This window comes from Emydura macquarii, unplaced genomic scaffold (genome assembly GCF_026122565.2).
Source record: "Emydura macquarii macquarii isolate MOO-44397 ecotype Brisbane River unplaced genomic scaffold, CSIRO-AGI_Emac_v2 contig_1002, whole genome shotgun sequence".
Classification (NCBI taxonomy): Eukaryota; Metazoa; Chordata; order Testudines; family Chelidae; genus Emydura; species Emydura macquarii.
This window is the reverse complement of record NW_027131139.1, coordinates 1,550,666-1,564,807: the sequence shown is the minus strand read 5'-3', so window position 1 is coordinate 1,564,807 and position 14,142 is coordinate 1,550,666. Positions and strand designations below refer to the sequence as shown.

Here is a 14,142-nt window from a genome sequence, read left to right as displayed (position 1 = left end):
GGTCCCCCCCCCCCCTCCCCGGTGGCGAGGAGCTGCGCCAATTTCTGGAATGGCCATGTCTTCGATGTAACAGGCCAGGGCTCGTCTCGTGTCTAGCGACTGCCATCTCCAAACCCAGACCGCGCGGTTTGGGAAACACAGGGAGAGATCAATCGTGGTTATAAATGAGGTTCGGAAACCAACCCAGGCTAGGAGGCCGGACATGACCTCCACTGTAGTTTATCTGTATAGGATAGTGTATAAGGGGGCTCCAAGGTCAAGGCCTTAAGTTGGAGACCCCCCAAACTGAGGTAATGGCCGCCCGGAAGGCTACTGTCCACGAAGCGCGGCAGAGGGCGTGAAGCCATGGGTTCCAAAGGGGAAGCCCCTATGAGTCTCGAGAGGACCAGGCTGGTATCCCAGGGAGGAACCGGGTTGCGGACCTGGGGATGCTGCCTCTCGACCCCCTTGAGCACCCGACCCACGTGGGATGGGAGAACGGGGATCTCCCCGCTAGCAGGTAATGGAAGGCCAAAATAGCTACCAAGTGGATCGTGAACGAGGCCAGCACTAGACCCCAGAGTACTCCAGGGTCGCCTGCAGAGGCAAGAGGCTGGCGGAATGTCCCGGGACTCCGCCCAAGAGGTAAACCATGACCACTTAGTTTGATACACGACCTGTGTAGAAAGGGTCCCTGCTACCCAGCAGGAGTTGTGGGACCTGCACCGAGCAGGCCCCCCTACCTCCTTCAGCCACAGAGGCTCCAGGCCGTGAGCTGCTGGGAATCCAGGACCGGGTGCAACAGGGCACTGTGGTCCTGGGAGAGATGGTCATGCCGCCTCGGGAGCCCCATGGGCGGGGCGAACGAAAGGTCCAGCAGCATGCTGAGCCAGCGCTAGCTCGGTCAGGCCTGAGCAGTGAATATGATATCCGCCCTGCCCCTGTTCATGTTCGGTAAGACCTTTGGCAGGAGTGGAGTGGGTGGGAACGCATACCTGAGGGTCCCCGTCCCATTACTGAGGAACGTATCTGAAAGCAACCCAGTCTCAAGACCCCTGCGCAAGCCGTGCCTTGGCACTGCGCATTCCCAACCAACATGGACAGATCCGGTTGGGGGACACCCCACTTCTGGAGGATCGCAGTCACTATCCCTGAGTGCAGCGACCAGTCATGGTGGGGTAGAAACGACCTGTTGAGGCGATCCGCCTCATCGCTCTTCACCCCCATGAGGTGAGATGCACTCCAGCAGAGTCGTGCCTCATGGCAAAGCCCCACGGACGGCTAGTTTCCTCGCAGAGAGGCCGGGAGGGTGCCCCTCCCAGCCTCTTCATGTGAAATGGCTGCAGTGTTGTCCAGCAGCGCCTGCACCACTCTGCCTGTCAGGGATCGGAGGAACAGCCTGCACGCTAGGCAAACGGCTCTCAGCTCCTCCACGGTGACCTGCAAGCACTTTTCCTCCACCAACCAGAGCCCCCGAGTGCTCAGGTTGGCACCCATGTGGCTCCCATCCCACATACAAGTTGCCGGAACTTAAGGTGACCAACGGGATCAGTTCCGTGTAAGGGAACGCTCTTCCCTACTGCCCTGGGGAATCTCCACCAGTCCAGGGAGGCTAGGGCAGGTGGGGGAACTGGACCACCCAGTTCAGTGGGTGTTTGCTCGGCACATATACCAAGGCCAACCATGCCTGAAGCGGCCTGTGTCTCGGGCGAGCTAGCCTCACTATATATGTGCAGGCTGGCATGTGGCCTAACAGCAGTCAGCAATGCCTTGCTGTTGTTGTGGAGTATGGGTGCAGCTGGGAGATGATAGAGACCAGCACCTAAAAACATGGCTGACACAGGAATGTTCTGGACTGGGGAGCATCCAGGGTGGCCCCCAGGAACACTATGCGTTTCGCTGGCGTCAGTGGACATCTGTTCGTTCATGAGCAGACCAGCCTGCTGCACGTGGAGCAGTGTAAGTCCGCTGACCTGCACTGGGAACCTGGACCTACCCCCATCAACCAATCGACCAGGAAGGGAAGGTTTGCACACCCTTTCGCCTGAGGTGGGCCGCCATTACCACCATGCAAGTTGTGAACACCCTTGGAGCCGAAGATAGGCCAAGGGGCAGGCTGTAAATTGGTAGTAGGAGCCAGCCCCTGTTGGCTTCGGAGGATGGACTCATGAAAGTATGCATCCTTGTAGGGCGAGGGCGGCATACTAGACTCCTGGATCCAGGCATTCTGGATAGATTGCTGCACCTCCTGGACAGGCCTGATGGTAGCAGCCATGAGCATGTCCTCATGGAACTTGCGGGGGCTATGTCTCTACCCACCGGGGCAGCAGCGTCGCTTGACGTTTGGAGCGCTGCCTTAGCCAGCATGATTCCTCCATACAAAATGGCAGAAGCCAACCTCAAGATAGGGGCCCGCTATTGGGCAATTCTTGGTGCGCCCTGAAATCTTTCCGTGGTGCCATGTGGCCCCCGGAGACTGCCTCATCCAGGAAGGGGTAATAGGACTATCGAGGCAAGTCTTGCGGGTGCTCCCCTTGGCGAAGGGGTGCACCCATAGGAGGGTGTCTCCACGGGGTCCGACTCCTCAACCGAGGAGTGGTGTTCATGGGCCTCAGACTGTGCCAGGGCACGGACTGTACCCTTACTAGCACTTTTGCCGCATGCTAGGACACCTTGAGGGAGCGCCGGCTGTTTTGACGACTGCCGCTCCCCCCCCCGTGGGACCCGAGCCGCCACACAGGCGGTTGTCCTAGGTCCCGGGTGCCTTGTCCATGCTGGGGACCGTGCTTCCGCTGCCTACCGCTAAGGGGAGCTCCAAAGAGCCCCTCAGCCTTGTGAAGAGCTGCAGTACGGTGTGGAGTTCCAGTGCTGCGTGGACCCCAGTACCGCGTGGAGCTGCGGCGCTGTTGCAAGCTCTGGCCCCATTTGCGGCTGCGGTGCCGGTAGAGCCCCGCTGCCTTGCCGCTGGGGGCGCCAGCCTCACCTGGGGTGCGAAGCCTGCGGGAGCCTAGCTGCCGCAGGGGGCTCCGCCCCGCCCAGAGCCGCGGAGCAGGCGCGGGGCACCAGTCAGCTGGGGCCCAGCTGCCGCCAGGGGCTCCGGCCTGCTTGGGGCTGCGGAGCCGGCAGGAGCCCAGCTGTCACCGAGGGCTCCAGTGCAGCCTGGGGGGTCCGGTACCAGGAGAGCCCCGCTGGCGCCGGGAGAGCCTCGGCACCGCTGGGCCCCCGGCACCGCCTGGGGGTCTGGCGCCGGGAGAGCCCTGGCACCGCCTGGGGGGGTCCGGTGCCGACCCGCTGGGGGAGCGGCCTCGCTCTACCCCTGGCAGCAGACTGGCGGGAGATCATCCTTCCAGTACCGGGGATCTCCACCGCCCTTCGGGGGGGACCCACATGGGCTTGCCCCGGGACCCCAGACCCTTCTCCCTTGGCGGAGGGGGGGGCACGGAGGTGGCATAGGCCGGCCAACAAGGCTCATGCCGCCAACCTCCGCATTGGCAGGGGCACTCTCCCACTCCGAAGAGTCGGGGGTGGACCCCTGCACAGAGATGCAGACCGGGAGGGGACTTGACGGGTCGTGGTTGGTGCATCTCTGTCCTCGACCCTGCCCGTACCCACGGCGCAGGGGAGTGTCCGCGCTCCATGCGCTGTCCTCGTCCTCGGCACCGGGGATGCTCCGTGCCGAGTGGAATCCGGTGCCGACGGTGCGCTCCGCACCGAGGGGGAGCCGGACGACCCGGACACAGAGCGGAGCGCTGCGATAGGAGCAAGGCTTTAAACCTAATCTTACTCTTGTCTGCTCTCCCCCCAGGCACTTAAGGCACCGAGTGGGGGGGCGGGGGGGGTGTTAAACCCAGGCGGCCGGGACATAGCCCGGCCACCTTAAGTCCGTAAAGGACTTCTTCCTAAGCTACAACACTTAACAACTACTTAAACTAACTAGGTACTTTGATTAACAAAGATAAAAGAAGGGGAATGGCACTTGCAGGGAGCAAGTGCTAGTTCCATCCCACCATCAGGGCGGAAAGAAGAGACTGAGGGTGCGTAGGGCCGGCAGTGCCTCGTGCTGCGGCATGGGCGCGGCACTCCAGGAGGCACCAGAGCCGGCTCTACGGGGGCTGCTAAGGGGAAAAAAGTTCCGGGAAACTGTGCACGGAGCGCACACACACCTATATTGGAATGGATATGAGCAATCACTCGAAGATAGAAGGAAAAATTTCAGGCTAGGTCTACCCAATAAAGTTTTGCTGACATAGCTACATTGTTAAGAGAGCAAAAAAGACACACACTCCTAACTGACTTAGCTATACCAGCAAACGGCCCCATGTTCATGCACGTTATACCAGCAAAAGGACTCATATAGCTTACATCGTTCCAGAAGGTAGTTTGATTAAGCTGACAAATGTATTTGCCTTTTGTCAGTATATGCTGCATAGCCACTGTACCGGCAAGCCTCTGTAGTGTGGACTACTAGCCCTCAACCTCTTCTTTATGGGGCAGAATGCTGACATTTTCAGAGAGCTTTTCTTTCAAGTGTTTGTTAAACAGGCATTAAATTGAAACCAGTGAACAAACCAGTGAACCAGTGAACAAAAAAATCTCCTCTCTTTTCAAAGGCTCAGATTTCAAGCTCTTGTGATAATATAACCCAGCTAGTTCTCTAACATTTTCTAGCAACAAGGAAGTAAAGACCTTTATAATAAATAACTGCTAATGTAAAATTCTAAGCAGAAATTTTAAACAAACATTCTTTCAGGCCACATTTATACATCATCTGAGATTAATGACAAACCATATTTCTCCTTTGCAGGTCACATTTAAATAAGCAGCAAAAAATGCATTTAAATGCATAAAAAATGCAGTTAAAAGGTTAAAACTTTTGCTATTCATTTCAATATTCAATAAAACTTTTCTGAATGTTTTTAATCTATTACATATTTCCATTGAAATTTCTATTTACGGTAGGTCTTCATATGGTCACACCTGTATTGTAGCCGCTAGAAAGAAAGAAGCCAGATTATGTGGCAACTGAGAAAAAGAAGTAAAGGTCAAATAGGGGTACTGGAGAGGGTAGGGCTAGCAGAGAGAATTCGGGCAGTTATTACCATAGGTAGTACAAGATTGATTCAATAATTAAAAGTAAACACAAGGTTACTGAGGCCATGTCAATGCTACAAGTGCTACAGCGGCACAGTGCTGCAACATTATAGTGCTTCCCACATCAATGGAAGGGGTTTCTCTGTTGATGTAGGTAAACCACCTCCCCAAGTGGCAATAGCTAGGTGAACAGAAGAAATCTTCCCCTGACCTAGCTGCATCTACACCTGGGGTTAGGTCAGATCAACTACGGTATTTAGGATTTGTAATTTTTCACATCCCTAAGTACTGTAGGTTTCTCGATTTAAAACTTAAGTGTAGACCAGGCCTGCGAAGCCATGAAAAGCTCAAATTTATAAACACACTGCAATAACAATTTTAATGGTTTCATTTCCCATCACCACCACAGAAAAGTCTGGTGTGCCATAACCTCAGAAGCAAGACCCATAAGATCCTTCAGACATGCCATATGCCCTAAAACATAACTTAAAAACCAAGGGGAAAAAAAAAAGCCCTTAAATCATGTCACCATGCATATTATACCTCACAAGGAAGTAAAATTTATTATGATTGTTACCTTGAAGCAGAACTGACCCTTAGGCGTTGTTTTACTTTACAGGTGTTACCCTCTGACCTCCATTTCTGCAGCTTTTATTATTGAAAGAAAGATCTGCAAGAAAAAAAAGACGTATATTACATTAGATCTAAAGATCACAAGAAAAATTAATCCATTGTCTACAGCCAAGCCCTAAGATACAACCACATTTGCGCCAATCCTTTAGACAGAGACAAACACTTACAAGATCTCTATCAAGCGTTCTTAAAATTACAAAACCCACCTAAGGAAGTGAAGAAACAGATTGACAGAGCCAGACAGATACCCAGAAGTCACCTACTACAGGAGACACCCAACAAGGAAAACAACAGAACACCACTGGCTATCACCTACAGCCCCTAGCTAAAACCCCTCCAACACATCAAGGATCTACAACCTATCCTGGAAGATGATCCCTCACTCTCACAAACCCTGGAAGACAGGTCAGTCCTCACTTACAGACAGCCCCACAACCTGAAGCAAATACTCACCAGCAACTGCACACCATACAACAGAAACACTAACCCAGGAACGTATCCTTGCAACAAATCCTGTTGCCAGCTCTGCCCACATATCTACTCAAGTGACACCATCATAGGTCCTAACCACATCAGCCACACCATCAGGAGCTCGTTCATCTTCATATCTACTAACGTGACATACGCCATCATGTGCCAACAATGCCCCTCTGCCATGTACATTGTCCAAACCAGACTGTCTCTGCGCAAAAGAATAAATGGATACAAATAAGACATCAGGAATGGTAACATTAAAAAACCAGTAGGAGAGCACCTCAATCTCCCTGGACACTCAGTAACAGACTTGAAAGTTGCCATACCTCAACAAAAAACTTAAAAACAAACTCCAGAGCGAAACTGCAGAGGTGGAACTCAAGCAAACTTGACACTATCAGACTAAATCTGAACAAAGACTAGGAATGGCTAGCCCATTACAAAAAATAATGTTCCCTCTTTTGACATTCACACCTTCTCATCTACAGTTGTGAATGGCCTCATTTAAAACTATTTAAAACTGTACTCCAAGGCATAAAAAGTGAAATCTATTATCTTTGTAGTTTAATGACAAGAATGAACACAAGTTAGGAATTATAACAAGTCAGGTCCTTCATCAGATGGAATGGAATTGAAATCGGTAATTGTGAAACCCAGATGGAAAAAAGTAATTGTGCAGGCAACTTGCAATACAACTGTCAACAATGAAGGGTATAACAGACCTGGACAAACTCCTTAATTTAATCTCATGGTCACCTTTTGCTAGCCAATACAAATTCTTACCAAAAAAAAAAAAAAAAAAAAAAAACCAAACAAAAAAACCACATCCTGGAAGACAATTTTATTGAGAGAAGTTACTACCCCATTTTTGGAGTCATCTTCCCACTGCTTAAAAATGAAATTCCTTCTCACCAACTGACAATCCTACTTATGTTTTCCACTTGCATATCAACTCCCCCTTCCCAAGGCATACAAAATGATCAATAACATCACTATTTAATAGATGTCAGAGGAAAACTCAACAGCCACCTGCAGCATGGCTCGTGGTGCTTTTCAGTTATCTGATGAAGTGGAGCACAAAAATGTATGCCTCCCCAAAGAAAAATTACATTCTAGCAGCAGGTACATGCTCCATTTCAACATACTATTATGGCAAGGTGAACTTCACTATCTAACTTCTGGATTGGATTATGGATATCCTGTCAGATTGTCACTTCTAAAAAGTCCATCCCTCATTTGCAACTGAATTCTCAAAGGAAGAAAGTCTTGGAAGTTAGAGCCAGACCATCTTTAAACAGGGAACAAATGGAGACCAGCAGGTTCCAAAGATACTGGTATGTGATTTTAATGCACATTTCAGTCAAAACTGGGGAGCTGAATATTCTAGATTAAACTAAAATGAGGGGTTCTTTTCCTGGACTCTTTCACTATTCTAAGTAAACTCCATTGTCCCAAAGCAAAAATGCACACCTGGCCAAACCTTCATAGACAGCTAGAATTTCTTTCCAGTTACTTCATACTAGACCAGGGTCTGAAGAACCACTCAAACTATTCAGTTAAGGGCTAAAATGGCAATTTACAAGAATTTCAAGGAACTAATTTGCATCTTCAATACAGAAGTTTGGCTTGTACAACCAGAGGTTCCAGTACGCAATGGATCAATCTTGATCCCTTCAGAGCAGATTTATCTAGAAGGGTATGCAGGAAACTATTAACAGCTATAAAGCTCAGATTTAAGTGTAAAGACAAACTAACATGGCAAATTTTACATAAGCGACTGAAAGCGAAGCGACTGTCAGGCATGTGAAGATTCCTTAAAGGAGGAGAACAAAGATTTTTGCCTTCTAAGGAAAGTTTAGAGTTCTGTTCTACAAAAATAGTAAGTCCAGCTGCTCTGTTCCCTCCCTCTCAATATACCTTCTGCAAACAAATTGGTGGTGCCCAAGTCACTCTGCTCCATAGGTTGTGGATATGCATCCTTGCCTCTCTGGGGGCCATAGGTTCTAGGTCGCGTGGCCCTCCATGTGGCTGCCCCAGTCTGCAAGAGAGGCATCAGTAATGAGGATGATGTGGGAAGTAGGCTGGGTTGGAACGGGGTGCCCACCAGAACCTTGAACGGATCGCACCACCATGACAGGGAAGTTACTACTGGCAGTGGGAGGAAAACTCGTTTGTTGAAGTGGTCCTTTTGTGGGTCGTACACTCAGCTCAGCCACTGTTGAAGGCACCTTTATGGGGTAACAGAGGTGGCAGCCGCCATGTGGCCCAGGAGTGGGAGGCAGTGGTGGGCATGGGCGCGGGGACAATGTTGCATGTGTGTGATAGCAGGGAAAGCAAAAAACTGGTCTCTTGGTAGGAAATCTTGTGCATTGTGAGAATTCAAGTGTGCCCCTTTGAATGTGAGCTCTCTGGTGGGTACGAGGGTTAACTTTTCCTCTGATACAGATGCCCAGATTGGCAAGGAGGTCCTGCAGTGTCTGAATGGGACTAAGTAAGCGTTCGTGGGATGATGCCACCAGGAGCCAGTCATCCAGATGCAGGAATAATGAGTGGCCAAGATGATGCATGTACACTGCAAAGATAGTGATGACTTTTGTGAACATGTGAGAAGTGGTGGCTATCCTGAAGGGAAGGACATGGAATTAGAAATGGGAAGGCACCACCATAAAAAAGGAATTTGCAATGGGCGGGATGATTGTCCACATGAAAATACGCATCCTTCATATCAAAAGCCATGAGCCAAGTCCCATGTTTGAGGGAGGGGATGATTTGAGGGAGTGTGACCACGCGGAAGTGGAATTTGTGAATGAATAGGTTTAAGGCTCGTGGATCCAATATGGGGTGATGGTCTCCTCACTTTTTTGGTATGAGGAAGTAAGGGGAGTAGAAGCCATGCCTTGATAGTGATGTGGAACTTATTCTATGGCCCCTTTCTGGAAGGGTGCGTTTTTCCTTCTGAAGGAGATGTATCTGGAGTTGGGTCCACACGATTGCTACGAGGTGGGTGGCAGGTAAGGGAAGGTGTGGAATTCTATAAGGTATCCCTGATGTATGATATCCAGTACTCATCGATTGGTGGTAATCTTGTTCCAATTATGGGCAAAGAGGAAAACGGGCCCCAAACACAATAGATGAAGCCAGGAGAAAGGCAGAGAGTGGTTTGCGGGTCTCTGGAAGGAGTCAAAAGGGTGGTCTTGGAGGGCTTTGATGGAAGGTGTAGATAGTGAATGTCAAGAAAATGGAATGTCAGGGTAGTTTGGAACATAGGCGGAGGCAGGGTTGCTCCTGTTGGCATGGGGGACAGGGTTGGTAGGTGGGTTGGGTGAAGTGGGGTATCTGGGTCGAAAGTCTTGGCAGGTCTGGAATCATGTAGGGGCTGGAGTGTATAAGCCCAGCATAGCCCAAGAGTCTTTAAGGGAATGAAGGCTCATTGGTTTTGTCGCTAAATAGTTCTTGGTTGTCAAAAGGGAGGTCCTCCAGGGTGGTTTGTACTTCTTTGGGGAAGCCGAATGTTTGCAGCCAAGAATCCCTTCTCAGCACCAACCCTGAAGCTAGGGATCGTGCTGCCATGTCCACTGCCTCAACCGCTGCCTGCAGGGAGACCTTAGACACCAGTCTGCCTTCCTCGATAAGGGCTTTGAAGTCCACTTGTTTGCCCTCCGGAAGAGAGGCCTGGAACTCTGCCAGTCTTGAGAATTTTGAAGTCATACTTTGCCAGTATGGCTGGCAGCTGGCTAAATGGAACTGCAGGCCAGCTGACTAATAGACCTTCGGTCCAAAAAAGTCGAGGTTTTTTGCAGCCTGATCAGGAGTGGAAGACCTGCAGGTACTGTTGTCTCGCCATTTGGAGCGCTGCTTGCACCACTAGTGAATTTGGTGGTGGGTGCATGAATAGAAAATCCGTGGTTTTGGCCAAGACAAAGTAACTTCTCTCTGCACATGCTGGTGTCGGGCTGCAGGAGGCCGGGGCACAACAGATTGCTTGGGCAAGTTGGAGAATTGTTTTGTATATTGGTAGCGTAACCCTTGATGGGCCTTGCCAGTTGTAGAATGTTTAAGAACTCATCTTGGGGATCCTTGACACCCTCTGCTGATAGATTAAGGGTATGTTCCATTGTGGCGCTTCTGGCCGTAACATGGAAGGATGATACAGGAGCAGCAGTTCATCTGCTGGAGATGGAGGCTGCACAGTGTCAGGTGTTTCACATTGCTGTGAAGGCCCCTTCAATGGTGAAAGGAATTCTGCTGTTAGTGTTAAGGGTGATAGTCAGCCCAGTGTGCGCGGCATGAGAAAAATGTACGGCAACAGCCGCAGCAGCCTGCCGGCTCAATGGACAGTTGCTGGGGTTCCAGTGATACGCTGGTGGTGGTAGAAGTCTTGGGCTTGTCCAGATGTTTCATCTTTTTCTCCACCTTTGCCCATTTGGGAGTGGGTGCCGCTGCATCTGTGCACAACTTCTCAGCCAGCTGATCTCAGCTCCAGGGACCTGTCCGTGTGTCCATGACTGTGCTTCTTGTGAACACAATCGGTCTTGGTTGGCACCACCGGTACCGTCTGTGTCACCATGGCAGGGAATGCACTCACCACCGGAGCAGCTGGGCCTTCCGGCGGGTCCGGCAGTGCCACCTCCAGGTGTGCATGCAGATGTATTGCCTCCTCCATGAGATGTTTCTTTAGCCTGAGTTCTCTCGCCCTGCAGGTTCTCGAGGGGAAGGAGCGGCAGATGGAGTCCCATGCAACAACGTCGGTCTCACCAAGGCAGTAGGGACAGAGTTGGTACTTGTCACTCACCAAGAATAATCACAGGCATGTGACTCAGTTCTTGAACCCAACTTGTCTGGGCATAACCCTCCAAAAAATGGTGGAATGTCCCGGGAAGGGGGTAACGGAGAGTATAGATTCTTAAAACATCCTAACTATTAAATCGTTAACTATTCTAAAACCATTAAAAATAAATTTTATTATATATTTTTTTTTTTTTTGCTACATAGCTTTCCTAAAGGTGAAGAGGAGTGTTCTGACTCTGGCATGTGGCAGTAAGAGGAACTGAGGGGGCGTCAAATTGACCTGCGCAGCCGTATAAGATCGTGGACATACATGTGGACGACACAAGGCGTGCACGTAGGTCAATGGAGATGCACACCCACGTCTGGAATCCACATAGGGATAGGCACTTGAAGAACAACATAACACTTTTTATTGGTTCTCTTACACATGGTTGTTACTATAAGCCAGGGTTTGCCAAATGTTTTCACAGGTTCCAGCAGTACTCTCATTGATAGAAAGGGCAACCCTGGATGGTGTTACAGAGTGCAGACTATCCAATAGCTTTTGTTGGGATTTTTTTTATCTCCTCAGGGGATATCAGTAGAGAGTCTACCCACCCATTTAATGAGGTCTTGAAACTGCCGAAAATCATCAGCCATAGACAGAGGAGGAGGCATTACCAGTTTATCCAGTGAAGACAATGAGATGGTAGTCTGAGGAGTAGCTTCTTATCTGCTCTAGTCTCTTGATTCTCGAACATTCCCTCCTGTTGCTGGGGAGAAGAAGCTTGAGTCTTCCTATCATCCCGATATCAGAGGGTTGAGGCCCTGGAGAATGCCAGCGATAAGCTGCCCAGGGATCCAATATAGCCACTAAAGACTATAACCTGGAGGAGGTAGAATCCAGGATTGCTCCCATGAGGAATAATAAGGAAAGGGGATTCATATATGGGCACATAAGAGAATCCTAAACAGAGACGAATGATCATTGTCCTTTTTTCTCCTCTAACGGAGAACCTCCAACCAAAAACGCAGGTTAACAATACTGGGGATGCAGAAGGATCTGGAAACCAAGAGACACTCAGTACATGCCAGCAATGGAGATTCTGGTTCAGCAGTCACCGATAAGTCCTTTGGACACCTGAAGTCTTATGTAGAGTTGTGGCACCGATTGATCAATACACTTGTTCCCCGGAGGATGGTACCAAATGGTTTTGAGCGCTTCACAGGCAGTGCTGATGTAGATGGAGGCTTAGTCTTATATGGTATTGAAAAGCTCAATAAGGGTACCAGGAGAGCGGTTAAGTCTGATGGTACCAACCCTCTCTATTTGTTCTGACCATCTCCAGTAGACTATACTAGAGCCTTCTGAGGGCCACGTTTACTATTAGAGCTGCAGGATCTTCCCGCCTTGCTGGTACCAGAGGAGCCCTTCACCTTTACGGTACCAAGACTCAAGAATGAAATCTGAGAATGTTGAGCAGGTCAAAGAGCGAGGCCTTTTTGATGAGGGTACCTTAAGAGAATTAGAGCTCCTTCTCTTAGGATCTTTAGAGGCAGTCTCAGACTTTCCCATTTCTAGGAGAGTGTTGTGCTGAGATCCAAGAGGCACTAGAAACCCCTGGGGACTGATGTACAAGGGGTTTTTCCTGACCTGGCTCCAAAGCGGGACGAAGGGGCTCCATCATTAACAGATGCAGCTGGATTTGCAGGGTTTTCTGTGCACTGGATTTGAAGGCTAAACAGAAGTTATGCTTCTGTAGGATACACAACTCTCCCAGGCAACAAACATACTTAGAACATTCACTGCTGACCAGGATAGCCTCTCTACACGTGAGGCAACATTTAAACCCAGAGCATGCCCCTCACAGGGAATATTTCCTCAGAAGAAATAAAACAAATTTTCAATAACCAGTAACTACCTACCTACTTTACTATTACTGACAAACTACAGAGAATGAACTTAGCAAGCAGCCGAGGCGCACACAATGAGGACATGCTAAGCACCATCTCAGGCCAAGGAGGTTGAAAAGGAACAACAGGTGGTTGGTCCACATAGCTTGATATGGCCTCGAAGTGGGGTACAAAGATATCAGCAGCACATTGGCAGGCCAAATAGACACTGCTAAGGAAAATTTTTGATCCAAAGCACATGGGGCACCAACAGCTGAAGAGGAGCACCCATAGGAATACTAAGAAGAATGGAGGTTTTCAGGGTGTTAATGCATATGGTATACTTGTAGCCCTTCCTCTTAGGCTCTGGAAATGGAATGCTAGTTCTGCAGAGGCTTGGTCAAAAGGTTAAAATGAGAAGTTGAGCAGGCTTTTTACTGATGCTAAGCAGCACCAACATGAAAAGCTAGACAGGCTTGCTGGAGAAGAGAGCAGCAATACTATTACCCTGAGGCAGGAATCAAACTAATTGTAGCCTGTAAGAGGACTGAGCTGAAGTTACAAAAAGCTAAAAGGGAAGCCATTCGGGCTGCTAAGTGGCTGAACATACTGACACACCCCACTGGTTGTTACCTGCCTGGACTACTATCTACATTACTAAAAACTAAACCACAGAATATGAATTATCTATTTCAACCACCTTTGGTTCCGCTATTGACCATACTAGCGTGCAACAGAGACATTTCACAGAATATTAGAAAGCAAGTTGCAAGAATTTCTCCATTATCAAGCTTATTTAATTGATTCTATAAGTTACCTATATGGTGTCCACAATCAAAATCTGCTTAATTGATTAAATGAAATATTGCATCATTCACTCACATTAATATTACTGTCATATTTCCAGTAACCCATTTGTTTTGTAAAAACAGTGTTTGCTGATTTAACACAGAGTCAGTAATAGTCATTAAGACCTTTAGTGCACTGTATAAGAATTAAGAGGGTTCTTTCCCATCTGTGGTCTTTGGAGGAAAAGGGCTTTTTATAAGAGGCTGTCCACTCAAAGGACACTGCTACTTGCTTCAAATGGATTCCTAGAAGAGCTATTTAACTTTTCTGGGGTGGAGTATGCTAAACAGACATTTGAACAGAAGGTAGAAGAAAACAGTCAAAGAAAAAATAAACTACCTTGATTTCATGAACAGAATATATTTGTTTCCATTTCATAACCAGTAGTAACATTTTTAATCTTTTCCCTCTTGTTCTCAACCCATCCATCCCTAAAATATTTTAATCTGCCTCTAA

General features: G+C 48.9%; 1 protein-coding gene across 6 annotated transcripts in view; it reads right to left on the bottom strand.

Annotated features, from left to right (window-relative positions):
* BRD4 (bromodomain containing 4) overlaps nucleotides 1-14,142 on the bottom strand; it is a 192,192-nt gene that overhangs the window by 128,396 nt on the left and 49,654 nt on the right. For all 6 annotated transcript variants that reach the window (XM_067544621.1, XM_067544620.1, XM_067544622.1 and 3 more), the window contains exon 2: nucleotides 5,648-5,740. The gene's annotated coding sequence lies outside the window, so the exon portion shown is untranslated. The remainder of the gene's footprint in view (nucleotides 1-5,647; nucleotides 5,741-14,142) is intronic.